Source organism: Mauremys mutica, unplaced genomic scaffold, assembly GCF_020497125.1.
Source record: "Mauremys mutica isolate MM-2020 ecotype Southern unplaced genomic scaffold, ASM2049712v1 000062F_np12_subseq_12882662:12971114_obj, whole genome shotgun sequence".
Lineage (NCBI taxonomy): Eukaryota > Metazoa > Chordata > Testudines > Geoemydidae > Mauremys > Mauremys mutica.
Window position 1 is genome coordinate 1 of NW_025422823.1, and position 13,802 is coordinate 13,802.

Consider the following 13,802-nt stretch of genomic DNA (forward strand, 5'->3'; position numbering starts at 1 on the left):
AGGCGGCTGCTTCACTTTAGGTGGGTTTGGTTTCTTATAAAAGTTTTCCTTCTTGTTCTGGGTGTGGGAGAAGAATTTCCCTATTTTGGGAGTAGCTGTGGAGTTACATCCAGGGGAAGAGACAATAGTCTCTTCTGCATAGTGACTCTCTTGGGTGCAGGTGCAACAGGCTGCTCAACATACAAACATTAGAAGGGCAGTACTTGGTCAGATCAAGGATCCATCTAGCCCAGTGTCCTGTCTTCTGATAGTGGCTAATGCCAGGTGCTTCAGAGGGAAGGAATGGAACAGGGAATCGAGACGTGATCCATCCTGTGTCGCCCATTCCCAATTTCTGGCAAACAGAGGATAATGGCACCATCCCTGCCCATCCTGACCAATAGCCATTGATAGACCGATCCTCCATGAATTTACCTAGTTCTTTTTTTAAACCTGTTATAGCCGTGGCTTTCACAGGGTTCCCTGGCCAGGAATTCCAGAAATTGAATGTGCGTTGCATGCTTTTTAATTGTATCTATAAAGGTGTAATGGGAGATGGGAGAAGAACATAAGAAAGGCCGTACCGGGTCAGACCAAAGGTCCATCTAGCCCAGTATCTGTCTACCGACAGTGGCCAATGCCAGGTGCCCCAGAGGGAGTGAATCTAACAGGCAATGATCAAGTGATCTCTCTCCTGCCATCCATCTCCATCCTCTGACCAACAGAGGCTAGGGACACCATTCTTACCCATTCTGGCTAATAGCCATTTATGGACTTAGCCACCATGAATTTATCCAGTCCCCTTTTAAACATTGTTATAGTCCTAGCCTTCACAACCTCCTCAGGTAAGGAGTTCCACAAGTTGACTGTGCGCTGCGTGAAGAAGAACTTCCTTTTATTTGTGTTAAACCTGCTGTCTATTAATTTCATTTGGTGACCCCTAGTTCTTGTATTATGGGAATAAGTAAATAACTTTTCCTTATCCACTTTCTCAACAGAAGAAGAACATATACAATATTGCAGATTCTGATAACTTTTGTTTTTCCCATCTGTGTTGTGCTTAGTTCCACAGACAAAGAAGTCAAGGGTAAGAGCCCACCCCTGTTGTGAGATGGAAAGCGCACAAGAGCCATGTGACAGTGAGCATTGTTATGCCAGGCTATGCAGATGCCGTTGATCTGGGAGCGGAGCAGCCGTCACCATCAGTGAGATAAGTGTCTGTCTGGTTTGGGGAGGACTCTGGTAACAGCCCACCTGCCTCCAGGCTGAGACTTGTCGTTAGCTGAGGCTCGGTTTGTAGGAAAAGATTCCTGAGTAGCTGTGGTTAGGAGGGAGACAAGGTCCCCATTTTCAGGGGCTGCTCATTTCTTTGTCCATAAATGGTGTGTCCTCTCTAGCAGTCAGGGCCGGCTCCAGGCACCAGCTTATCAAGCAGGTGCTTAGGGTGGCAACTCCTGAGCGGGGCGGCACTTTCAGGTATTCGGCGGGAATTCGGCGGAGGGTCCCTCACTCGGAGCGAAGGACCTCCCGCTGAATTGCTGCAGATCGCGATTGTGGCTTTTTTGGGGGGGCTGCTTGGGGCGGCAAGACCCCTGGAACCGGCCCTGCTAGCAGTAGGTTGAATCCAGGGGGATGACTCCAGCTGGTGAGTTTCTTGCCTTCCTCCTGTGTTTTTTCTCTTTCTCTTCTAATGTGTTGGCCAACACTCTCTCCCTGTATCTATCTCTCTCTGTCCTTGCCTCTCCTTGTGCCGTTTCCCTTCATAGGACACGGGCAGTGGTGCTAGCTGTGCATCCCCACAGGCTAGGTCTCAGGAGCCATGAAGAAGTAGGAGGGGATGAAAATCATGCTGGACAGTGGGTGCGAGAGTGGAGCGGTGACTGTCAGTGTTTACTTGGTCTGTATTCATTGAGTGGATTTCACGCACCAATAGAGCTGTATGTAGTGATTTCTCATGCTTGGCTTTTGCAGCTGCGCTTCTAGAGGAATCATGGAGGAGCAGTAGCCAAAGGAGAAGGTGGCAGATGTGGACCTGAGCAGCTTGGGCATTCTTCTAAGCAGAGATTAACAGTCCTCAGCTTTCTGCCTTGCACATAACTGGCTGTGAGTAAGTGATACTGTATTCAAAGCACTGAACTCCTCACTTAGTCACCCTGATTAACGTTGTTATGTTGCTGATCAATTAGGGAACATGCTTGTGTAACATTGCGCAATGCTCCCTTATAACGTTGCTTGGCAGCTGCCTGGTTTATCCAGTCCTTGCAGGAAGAGCAGCCCGTTTCAGCTCGCTGGTGGGGGCTTGGAACCAGGGTGGACCGGCAGCCCCCCATCAGCTCCCCGCCCCGCTAAGTTCCCTGTGCGGCAGCCACCCAGCAGGCTATTAGTTGCTGGCAGTTCAGCTGTCCCTCCCCCCCCACTGCCATGTGCTCCTCCTGCCCTCTGTCTTGGAGTTGCTCCCTGGAGCCTCCTGCTTGCTGTGCAGGGGAGAGGGGAAAGGGGGGCTAATGTCAGGGTGTCCCCCTCCCCCTACTCCTGCCCCCCACTTATCCCTTCTCCATCTAGAGCAGGGTGGGGACAGGACAGGGCTCAGGGTGGAGAGAGTCTGCTGCCCGCAGCTGCTGTCTCAACTTCCTGACCTACTTAATAAGGCAATGTCCTTAAAGTGGTGTCAGCGCACTTGAAGGGGCAATGTGCATCTCTCGCTCCCCCCCCCCCCCCCCCACACAGGGTGTGTCTCTGTCTCTCTCTGCCATGCTGTCTCCCCTCCCTCCCTCCATTCGTGCTGCCTTGTAGAGTGTGAGGTTACATTAACAACAATGCGTTAACCCTTGAGGGCTCAGCTGAGTGCTAGTTCATCATTTAGCAGTAAGGCATTCCCTGGGAAATATCCCACCCTCTGACAGCACCACCTCAACCAAGCTTCACAATTATCATTACTGGTTACAGTATTAAATTGTTTGTTTAAAACTTACACTTTTAATTTCTCATCTTTACTTGCTCTAGTATTGTTCACAGGCCGTGTGCTTCCTCGTTGGGTACAGGACTCTGTGGTATTAAGGCTGGGGAGTGGCCAGAGTCTGCTGTTCAGAGTGACTGTTGGATGCTGTTGCAAGGGCTGCTTTTTGGCTGAAATGCTAAAGGTGTCATGGGAAGAGTGTTGAGGGTGGAGCGCCGCCATGTGGGAGAGGTGAAAAGAAGAGCTAATGCGATGTTGCCCGCTTAGATGGTAAGTAATTTTTTCCCCTTGTGCTGGCTTTAGTACCAAGGGAAAAGAAATCAGGCATCAGAGTCTACTCCCTTCATACGTTGGAAAGTGATCGGACCGTGAGAGCTATTGATGCTATGGAAAAGCCGTCCAACTGTGAGTGGGTACAGCTGCTACTGTCAATGATAAGTGTCTGTTTTGGTGATTGCTCTGATCATCGCCCCTTTGCTTCTGGTAGCGATGCTCCGTTAGCTGGGGCTGGGTTTGTAAGAAAAGGTTCCCGACTAGTGGTTATGAGGGAGACAAGGTCCCCATTTTCAGGGGCTGCTCAGTTCTCTGGCCAGGTGCAGTGTGTCCTCTGCAGCAGAAGGTTAGATCCAGGAGAATGGCTGGCTGCAGGTGGAGAGTTGCTTGCCTTCCTCCTGTGTCTCTCTCTCTCTCTCTCTGTTCTCTAGTATGTTGGCCAACACACACCCTGTCTCTATCCTTACCTTTCCTTATGCTGTCTCCCTTCTTAGGACATGGGCAGGTGTGCTAGGTGTGCATCCCCACAGGTTAGGTCTTGGAAGCCCTGGAGGAGTAGGAGGGGATGAAAACCATGTTGGGCAGTAGGTGCTAAAGTGGAGTGGTGAATGTTGGTGTTAACTCGGTCTCTGTTCGTCGAGTGGGGCCGATGTAGATGGGATGGAAGAGGGAGGCAGGGATGAGGCCAAGATTTCAAGCACCAATAGAGCTGTGTGTAGTTATGGCTCATGCTTGGCTTTTGCAGCTGCGCTTGCAGAGGAATTGTCCAGGAGTCCCAGCCCAAGGAGAAACTGGCAGAAGTTTCTGAGCAGCCTGGACATCCTTCTAAGGAGACATGAACAGTCCTCAGCTTTCTGCCTTCTGAACAACTGCCTGTGAGTAAGCGGTCAGTGCTTTCAATTCCTTATCTGTACTTGCTGTAGTTTTCTTCACAGGCCATGTGCTTCCTCGTTGGGTACCAGGCACAGTGGTATTAAGGCTGGGGAAGGGACAGGAGTCTCCTGAGCAAAGTGACCATTTTGGGTGCAGTTACAATGGGTCCCTTCTAGTTGCAGGTGTAAAGTAGTAACGGGAGATGGTTTGAGGGCAGAGCTGTGGGATACAGGAGATGTGAAATGAAGAGACTATGCGACATTGCAGACCGAGATGCTATTTTTCTTGTCTTTTTCTCCCCTCTGCTGGGTTTAGTACCAAGGAAAAAGAAGTCACACATCAGAGTCTACTGCCTCATGCGATGGCAAGTGAGTGAGAGCAGCGAGCCTGTGAGCATTGTTCAGGCCAGGCAAGAGCCGTACATCTGGGAGCCGAGGAGATGCTACTGTCACTGAGATAAGTGTCTGTTTTGCTGAGGGTTCTGCTCACGGCCGATCTGACTCCAGGTAGAGACACCCTGTTAGCTGGGGCTGGGTTTGTAAGAAAAGGTTCCTGACTAGCTGTGGATACGAGGGAGACAAGGTCCCCGTTTTCAGGGGCTGCTCATTTTTCTATCCACAAGCAGTGTGTCCTCTGCAAGAGAAGGTTGGATCCAGGGGGATGCCTCGAGCTGGCGAGTTCCTTCCCCTCCTCCTGCGTTTCTCTTTCTCTCTCTTTTCTGTACTGTGTTGGCCAACACACACTCTTTCTCTCTGTCTGTGTCCTTGCCTATCCCTGTGCTTTCTCCCTTTATAGGACACGGGTAGGTGTGGATCCCCACAGGCTAGGTTTCGGGAGCCAGGAAGAAGTAGGAGGGGATGAAAATTATGTGAGGTCGTGGGTGCGAGAGTGGAGGCAGGTATTGTAAAATATCTAGCACGGTAGCATGTTGGACAGTGATGGCTCTTCCATAGGTGTCAAGTATCAGAGGGGTAGCCGTGTTAGTCTGGATCTGTAAAAGCAACAAAGAATCCTGTGGCACCTTATAGACTAACAGACGTTTTGCAGCATGAGCTTTCGTGGGTGAATACCCACTTCTTCGGATGCAAGTGGTGGAAATTTCCAGGGTCAGGTTTATATATGCAAGCAAGAAGCAAGCTAGAGATAACGAGGTTAGTTCAATCAGGGAGGATGAGGCCCTTTTCTAGCAGTTGAGGTGTGAAAACCAAGGGAGGAGAAACTGGTTCTGTAATTGGCAAGCCATTCACAGTCTTTGTTTAATCCTGAGCTGATGGTGTCAAATTTGCAGATGAACTGGAGCTCAGCAGTTTCTCTTTGAAGTCTGGTCCTGAAGTTTTTTTGCTGCAGGATGGCCACCTTAAGATCTGCTATTGTGTGGCCAGGGAGGTTGAAGTGTTCTCCTACAGGTTTTTGTATATTGCCATTCCTAATATCTGATTTGTGTCCATTTATCCTTTTCCTTAGAGACTGTCCAGTTTGGCCAATGTACATAGCAGAGGGGCATTGCTGGCATATGATGGCATATATTACATTGGTGGACGTGCAGGTGAATGAACCGGTGATGGTGTGGCTGATCTGGTTAGGTCCTGTGATGGTGTTGCTGGTGTAGATATGTGGGCAGAGTTGGCATCGAGGTTTGTTGCATGGGTTGGTTCCTGAGCTAGAGTTACTATGGTGCGGTGTGCAGTTACTGGTGAGAATATGCTTCAGGTTGGCAGGTTGTCTGTGGGCGAGGACTGGCCTGTCACCCAAGGCCTGTGAAAGTGTGGGATCATTCTCCAGGATGGGTTGTAGATCCCTGATGATGCGCTGGAGGGGTTTTAGCTGGGGACTGTATGTGATGGCCAGTGGAGTCCTGTTGGTTTCTTTCTTGGGTTTGTCTTGCAGTAGGAGGCTTCTGGGTACACGTCTGGCTCTGTTGATCTGTCTCCTTATTTCCTCGTGCGGGTACTGTAGTTTTGAGAATGCTTGGTGGAGATTTTGTAGGTGTTGGTCTCTGTCTGTGGGGTTAGAGCAGATGCGGTTGTACCTCAGTGCTTGGCTGTAGACAATGGATCTTGTGGTGTGCCTGGGATGGAAGCTGGAGGCATGAAGGTAGGCATAGCGGTCGGTAGGTTTTCGGTATAGGGTGGTGTTAATGTGACCATCAATTATTTGCACCGTAGTGTCTAGGAAGTGGACCTCCCGTGTAGATTGGTCCAGGCTGAGGTTGATGGTGGGGTGGAAGCTGTTGAAATCGTGGTGGAATTTTTCCAGAGTCTCCTTCCCATGGGTCCAGATGATGAAGATGTCATCAATGTAGCGTAGGTAGAGAAGGGGCGTGAGTGGACAGGAGCTGAGGAAGCGTTGTTCCAGGTCAGCCATAAAAATATTGGCATATTGTGGGGCCATGCGGGTGCCCATAGCGGTGCCACTGATCTGGAGATATATATTGTCATCAAATTTGAAATAGTTGTGTCTGAGGATAAAGGCACAGAGCTCAGCAACCAGTTGTGCTGTGGCATCATCAGGGATACTGTTCCTGACAGCTTGTATTCCATCAGCGTGTGGGATGTTGGTGTAGAGAGCCTCTACATCCATGGTGGCCAGGATGGTGTTTTCTGGAAGGTCACCAATGCATTGTAGTTTCCTCAGGAAATCAGTGGTGTCACGGAGATAGCTGGGAGTGTTGGTGGCATAGGGTCTGAGTAGAGAGTCCACATATCCAGACAGTCCTTCAGTGAGAGTTCCAATGCCCGAGATGATGGGGCGTCCAGGATTTCCAGGTTTGTGGATTTTGGGCAGTAGATAGAATAGCCCTGGTCGGGGCTCTAAGGGTATGTTGATTTGTTCCGGTGTTAGTGTAGGGAGTGTCCTGAGTAGATGGTTCAGTTCCTTAGTGTATTCCTCAGTGGGATCTGAGGGCAGTGGTCTGTAGAATTTGGTGTTGGAGAGTTGTCTGGCGGCCTCCTTTTGGTAGTCAGACCTGTTCATGATGACAACAGCACCTCCTTTATCAGCCTCTTTGATTATAATGTCAGGATGGTTTCTGAGGCTGTGGATGGCATTGCGTTCTGCACGACTTAGGTTATGAGGCAAGCGATGTTGTTTTTCCACAATTTCTGCCTGTGCACGTCGGCGGAAGCATTCAATGTATAGGTCCAGACTGTCATTTCGACCCTCAGGAGGAGTCCATGTGGAGTTCTTCTTTTTGTGCTGTTGGTGGGAGGGTAACTGTGTATCAGTGCGCTGTTCAGTGTTGTCCTGAAAGTATTCTTTGAGTCGGAGACGGCGAAAGTAGGCTTCCAGATCGCCGCAGAACTGTATCATGTTGATGGGGGTGGCAGGGCAGAAAGAGAGTCCCCGAGATAGGACAGACGTTTCTTCTGGGCTGAGTGTGTGGTTGGATAGATTGACGATATTGCTGGGTGGGTTAGGGGTACCACGGTTGTGGCCCCATGTGGCAGGTAGGAGTTTAGACAGCTTACAGTCCTTTTTCCTTTGTAGAGAGGTGAAGTGAGTGATGTAGATCTCCTGTCTTATTTTAGTGAAGTCCGTTTGTGTGGAAGTTTGGTTATTGATGAGGGTCTCCAGGTTGGAGAGCTCTTTTTTGATGTTTTCCTGTTTGCTGTATAGGAGGCTGATCAGGTGGTTCCTCAGTTTCTTTGATAGAGTATGGCATAATCTCTCACTGTGGTCTGTGTAGTATGTAGATAGCAGTGGATTTTTTACCTTTAGTCCATTTGGTATGATGTCCATCCGTTTGCATTTGGAAAGGAAGATGATGTCTGTCTGTATTTGTGCAAGTTTCTTCATGAGGTTGATGGATTTCCACTCCATACGGCTAAATGCAGTGCCTAAACTTCAGGACCAGACTTCAAAGAGAAACTGCTGAGCTCCAGTTCATCTGCAAATTTGACACCATCAGCTCAGGATTAAACAAAGACTGTGAATGGCTTGCCAATTACAGAACCAGTTTCTCCTCCCTTGGTTTTCACACCTCAACTGCTAGAAAAGGGCCTCATCCTCCCTGATTGAACTAACCTCGTTATCTCTAGCTTGCTTCTTGCTTGCATATATAAACCTGACCCTGGAAATTTCCACCACTTGCATCCGAAGAAGTGGGTATTCACCCACGAAAGCTCATGCTGCAAAACGTCTGTTAGTCTATAAGGTGCCACAGGATTCTTTGTTGCTTCCATAGGTGGTTTGCTGTTCTTGCAGAGGCCCGCTCAAGGCCAATGGAGCCGCCCCAGACAGAGGAGAAGCATCTGGAGGAATCAGACCTGCACAATCTAGATGTTTTTCACTTGGCAGTGGAGCTAAGGAGTGCTCTCGTGATATTCGAGGAGCAGGTGTGTGTTTTTTTGTGAAATCTCTCTCTATCCAGTATCTGCTGTGATAGACCCAGGCCAGTTGGGAACAGCAGAGTAGTAGAAGGGAGATAAACCTGCCACTGGATAAGTAATTTTCTGTTCCCTGAGTGACCAGAGCAGGGGCTGCTCCAGGCTAATGAGAACACCTGACTCCAATTAACTTGCTAAGAGTCAGGTGAGGCTGTTAAGCATGTGACTCTAATTAAGCAGTCAGTGTTTGGAATCCCTCCTCTGTAGTCGCTTCAGTTTTGTTCAGAGGCTGTGAATTTCCTTGTTGAACACGGTGCTCTGTGGGATTCAGATGAGGGAGAGGTACAAGTCTCCTGTGCAGTGTTAGTATTTTGGATGTAGGTGCAGTGGGCTGCTTTTTAGTTGTTGTGCTAAAGCTGTAATTGGAGGAGGGTTGAGGATGGAGCCCTGGGGTGCAGTAGATGCGAGAAGAAGAAACTATGCATGTTGCTGACTGAGATGGTAACTGATTTGTTTTCCCCCCTTGTGCTGGGTTTAGTACAAAGGGAAAAGAAGTGGAGGGTCAGAGTCTGCTCCCCTCATGCGATGGAAAGCAAGTAAGAGCGGAGAGACAGCGAACATTACTGATGTCAGGCAAGAGCCGTCCAGCTTGGAGCCGAGCAGCCGTCACCGTCAGTGAGAGAAGTGTCTTGTTAGGTGAGGGCTCTGCTCACTTCCCACTTGGCTTCAGGTACAGATACCCAGTTAGCTACGGCTGGGTGTGTAACAAAATGTTCCTGACGAGCTGTGGATATGTGGGAGACAAGGTCCCCATTTTCAGCATCAGCTCATTTCTCTGTTCACAAGCGGTGTGTCCTCTGCAGAAAAGCTTGGATCCAGGAGGATGATTCCAGGTGGCGAGTTGCTTGCCTTCCTCCTGTGTTAAGCTCTCTCTCTCTCTCTTCTCTAGTGTTGGCCAACACACTCTGTCAGTCTGTCCTTGCCTCTTTTTCTGATGTCTCCCTTCATGGCACACAGGCAGGTGAGCTAGCTGTGTGTCCCCAGAGGCCAGGTCTCGGTAAGCCTGGCGAAGTAGGAGGGGATGAAAATAATGCAGGGCAGCGGGTGTGAGAGTGGAGCAGTGATTGTCGCTGTTAACTCGGTCTCTGTTCATCAAGTGGGGCCGATGCAGACGGAATGGAAGAGGGAGGCAGGAATGAGGGCAAGATTTCAAGCATCAACAGAGCTTTGTGTAGTGATGGCTCATGCTTGGTATTTGCAGCTGCTCTTGCAGAGGAATTGTCCAGGAGCCCTAGCTGGAGGAGGAAGAGGCAGAAGTGGACCTGAGCAGCTTGGACATCCTTTTAAGCAGACACGAACAGTCCTCAGCTTTGTCTCTTGCATAACTGGCTGTGAGTAAGCGGTCTGTACTTTGAATTCCTTCTCTGTACTTGCTATCATAAGGCCATGTGCTTCCTTGTTGGGTACGTGACTATTTTAAGTGTCGGTGCAACGGTCTCCTTTTTCATTGTAGTGCTACAGGTGTGATGGAAAGAGAGTTGAGGGTGGAGCTCCACCATGTGGGAGAGGGGAAAAGAAGAGCTGATGAGACATTGCCTACTGAGATGGTAACTTACTTGTTTTTCCCCCCCTTATGCTGGGTTTAGTACCAAGGGAAAAGAAGTCAGTCTACTGCCCTCATGCGATGGAAAGCGAGTGAGAGCGACGAGACCTCGAGCATTGTTCATGCCAGGCAAGAGCCGTCCATCTGGGAGCGGAACAGCTGCCACTGTCACTGAGAAGTGTCTGTTTTGCTGAGGGTTCTGCTCACGGCCCACCTGGCTCCAGGTAGGGACACCCCATCAGCTGGGGCTGGATTTATAAGAAAATGTTCCTCACTAGCTTTGGTTATGAGGGAGACAAGGTCCTCATTTCTGTGTCCATTAGCTGTGTTCCCTCCTCAGCAGAAGATTGGATCCAGGAGGATGACACCAGGTGGTGAGTTGCTTGCCTTCCTCCCATGATTCTCATTCTCTCTCTTCTCTAGTGTTGGCCAGCACACACACACACACACACACTCTCTCTCTCTCTCTGTCCTTGCCTCTCCTTCTGCTGTCTCCCTTCATAGCACACAGGCAGGGGTGCTAAGTATGCATCCCCACAGGCTATGTCTCCTGGATCCATGAAGAAGTAGGAGGGGACGAGAATCATGCTGGATAGTGGATAGTAGAGTGGAGTGATTACTATTGGTGTTAACTGCATCTCTGTTCATCAAGTAGGGCTGATGTTGATGGAATGGGAGAGGGAGGCAGGGATGAGGGCATTCATAGAGCTCTGTGTAGTGATCATTTTTGGTTGGCTTTATTAGTTTACAGAGGAATCATCCAAGAGCCTTAGCTGGGGAAGGGACAAGAGTCTCCTGAGCAAAGTGACTTCTAGTTGCAGGTGTAAAGTAGTAATGGAGGATGGGTTGAAGGCGGAGCCGTGGGATACGGGAGATATGAAATTAAGAGACTACGTGACATTGCTGACGGAGATGGTAACTTGTTCGTTTTTCCACTTCTGCTGGGTTTAGTACCAAGGAAAAAGAAGTCACATGTCAGAGTCTACTGCCCTCATGCGATGGAAAGTGATCAAGAGCGATTGGACCTGGAGAATTATTGATGGCATGAAAAAGCCGTCCATCTGGGAGTGGAATAGCTGCTATTGTCACTGAGATAAGAGTCTGTTTTGCTGAAGGTTCTGCTCACGGCCCATCTGGCTCCAGGTAGTGACTCCGCATCAGCTGGGGCTGGCTTTGTTTAAAAAAAAAAAAAAAGAAAAAAGTTTCTGAACAGCACAGGTTATGAGGGAGACAAGGTCCCCATTTTCAGGGGGTGCTCATGTCCAGTAGTTTTGTGTCTTCTGCAGCAGAAGGTTAGATCCAGGAGGATGACACCCAGGTGGCAAGTTGCTTGCCTTCCTCCTATGTTTTTCTCTCTTTTCTAATATGTTGGCCAACACACACCGTCTCTCTGACTCTGTCTGTCTCTCTCTGTCCTTACCTTTCCTTGTGCCATCTCCCTTCATAGGACACAGGCAGGGGTGCTCAGTGTGCATCCCCCCCAGGCTAGGTCTTGGGAGCCATGGAGCAGTAGGAGCGGAGAAAAATCATGAGGGGCAGTGAGCACTAAAGTGGAGCGGTTACTGTCTGCTTTTACCCAGTCTCTGTTCATCGAGTCAGCCTGAGGTAGATGGGATGGGAGACGGACGCAGGGATGAGGGCGTTAATAGAGCTCTGCATAGTGATAGTTCTTGCTTGGCTTTATTAGTTTGCGGCGGAATCGTCCAGGAGCCCTCACCGGAGGAGAAACTGGCAAAGGTTGATCTGAGCTGCCTGGACTTTATTCTAAGGAGACATGAACAGTCCTCAGCTTTCTGCCTCTCATGTAAGCTGTCAGTGCTTGGAATTCCTCATCTGTACTGACTGTATTCACAGCCCGTATGGTTCCTCGTTGGGTACAGGACTCTGTGGTGTTAAGGCTGGGGAGGGGCCAGCATCTGCTGTGCCGTGTGACTGTCGGGTACCGTTGCAAGGGCTGCTTTTTGGTTGTAATGCTAAAGGTGTGATGGGAAGAATGGTGAGGGCGGAGCCCCGCCGTGTTGGAGAGGCGAAAAGAAGAGCCAATGCGACGTTGCCCACTGAGTTGGTAACTTTTTTTTCCCCCCTTCTGCTGGTTTTATTACCAAGGGAAAAGAAATCTCGCGTCAGAGTCTGCTGTCCTCATGCGATGGAAAGTGAGTGAGAGCGATGGGACTGCGAGAGTTATTGATGCCACGCAAAAGCCGTCCAACCGGGATCAGAACAGCTGCCAGTGAGATAAGTGTCTGTTTTGGTGATTGCTGTGCTCATGGCCCACCTTGCTCCTGGTAGGGACGTCCCGTTTGCTGGGGCTGTGTTTGTAAGAAAATGTTTTTGAGTAGCTGTGGTTGAGAGAGACAAGGTCCCCATTTTCAGGGGCTGCTCAGTTTTCTGGCCAGTAGCGGTGTGTCCTCCGCAGCAGAAAGATCTAGGAGGATGAGTCAAGGTGGCGAGTTGCTTGCCTTCCTCCTGTGTTTCTGTCTCTGTCCTCTAGTATGTTGGCTAACACACACACCCTCTTTCTATCTTTACCTTTCCTTGTGCGGTCTCCCTTCGTAGAACACGGGCAGGTGTTCTAGGTGCACATCTCCATAGGTTAGGTCTTGGGAGCCCTGAAATAGTAGGAGTGGATGAAAACCATGTGGGGCAGTGGGCGCTAAAGTGAAGCAGTGACTGTCGGTGTTAACTTGGTCTCCGTTCATCGAGTGGGGCCGATCTAGATGGGATGGGAGAGGGAGGCAGGATGAGAGCAAGATTTCAAGCACCATTAGAGCTTTGTGTTGTGATGGTTCATGCTTGGCTTTTGCAGCTGCTCTTGCAGAGGAATTGTCCAGGAGCCCTCGCCGGAGCAGAAACTGGCAGAGGTGCATCTGAGCAGCCTGAACATCCTTCTAAGCAGACACGAACAGTCCTCGGCTTTCTGCTTCCTGCATAACTGGCTGTGAGTAAGAAGTCGGTGCTTTGAATTCCTCATCTGTTCTTGTTGTTGTACTTTTCTTCACATGCCGTGTGTTTCCTCGTTGGGCATGAGGCTCTTTGGCATTAAGGGGGGGGAAGGGCCAAGAGTCTCCTGAGAAAAGTGACTATTTTGGATGCAGTTACAAAGGGTCCATTCTAGTTGCAGGTGTAAAGTAGTGATGGGAGATGGGTTGAGGGCAGAACCGTGGGATACAGGAGCTGTAAAATGAAGAGACTACGCGACATTGCAGACGGAGATGCTATTTTCTTTTTTTGCTTTTCTCCCCTCTGCTGGGTTTAGTACCAAGGAAAAACAAGTCACACGTCGGAGTCTACTGCCCTTGTGCGATGGAAAGTGAGTGAGAGCAGCGAGCCTGTGAGCATTGTTCAGGCCAGGCAAGAGCCGTCCATCTGGGAGCTGAGCAGAGGCCACTGTCACTGAGATAAGTGTCTGTCTGGTTTGGTGATTGCTCTGCTCACGGCTCAGCTCCTGGTAGGGACGACCCATTAGCAAGGTCTGGGTTTGTAAGAAAAGGTTCCTAACTAGTGGTTATGAAGGAGACAAGGTCCCCATTTTCAGGGGCTGGTAATTTCTCTGGCCACGAGGGTTGTGTCCTCTGCAGCAGAAGGTTGGATCCAGAGGGATGACTCCAGCTCATGAGTTTCTTGACTCCCTCCCGTGTTTTTTTTCTCTCTCCTCTAATGTGTTGGCCAACACACACACTGTCTGTCTGTCTCTCACTCTGTCTCTGTCCTTGCTTCTTCTTGTGCCGTCTTCCTTCATAGGACACGGATAGGAGTGCTAGGTGTGCATCCCCACAGGCTAGATCTCGGGAGC

The 13,802-nt window shown here is 49.8% G+C and overlaps 2 long non-coding RNA genes across 6 annotated transcripts; both read left to right on the forward strand.

The window, feature by feature from the left end:
* The first annotated feature begins 1,759 nt into the window (after positions 1-1,759).
* Positions 1,760-9,726, forward strand: LOC123356940. Of its 3 annotated transcripts, none has more exons than XR_006575469.1 (5): positions 1,760-2,082; positions 2,983-3,205; positions 8,285-8,415; positions 8,945-9,102; positions 9,668-9,726. It is a non-coding gene; the product is annotated as an uncharacterized LOC123356940 (long non-coding RNA). The 3 variants fall into 3 exon arrangements; XR_006575468.1 differs by having other exon boundaries at positions 2,995-3,205; XR_006575467.1 differs by lacking the exons at positions 1,760-2,082; positions 2,983-3,205 and adding an exon at positions 4,719-5,034 and having other exon boundaries at positions 8,265-8,415.
* A 12-nt stretch (positions 9,727-9,738) lies between these two features.
* On the forward strand, positions 9,739-13,418 carry LOC123356941. 3 transcript variants are annotated; one of them, XR_006575471.1, is made up of 6 exons: positions 9,739-9,797; positions 10,053-10,233; positions 10,961-11,152; positions 11,697-11,813; positions 12,116-12,947; positions 13,266-13,418. It is a non-coding gene; the product is annotated as an uncharacterized LOC123356941 (long non-coding RNA). The 3 variants fall into 3 exon arrangements; XR_006575470.1 differs by having other exon boundaries at positions 9,753-9,808; XR_006575472.1 differs by lacking the exons at positions 9,739-9,797; positions 10,053-10,233; positions 10,961-11,152 and adding an exon at positions 11,161-11,614.
* Positions 13,419-13,802: the final 384 nt, after the last annotated feature.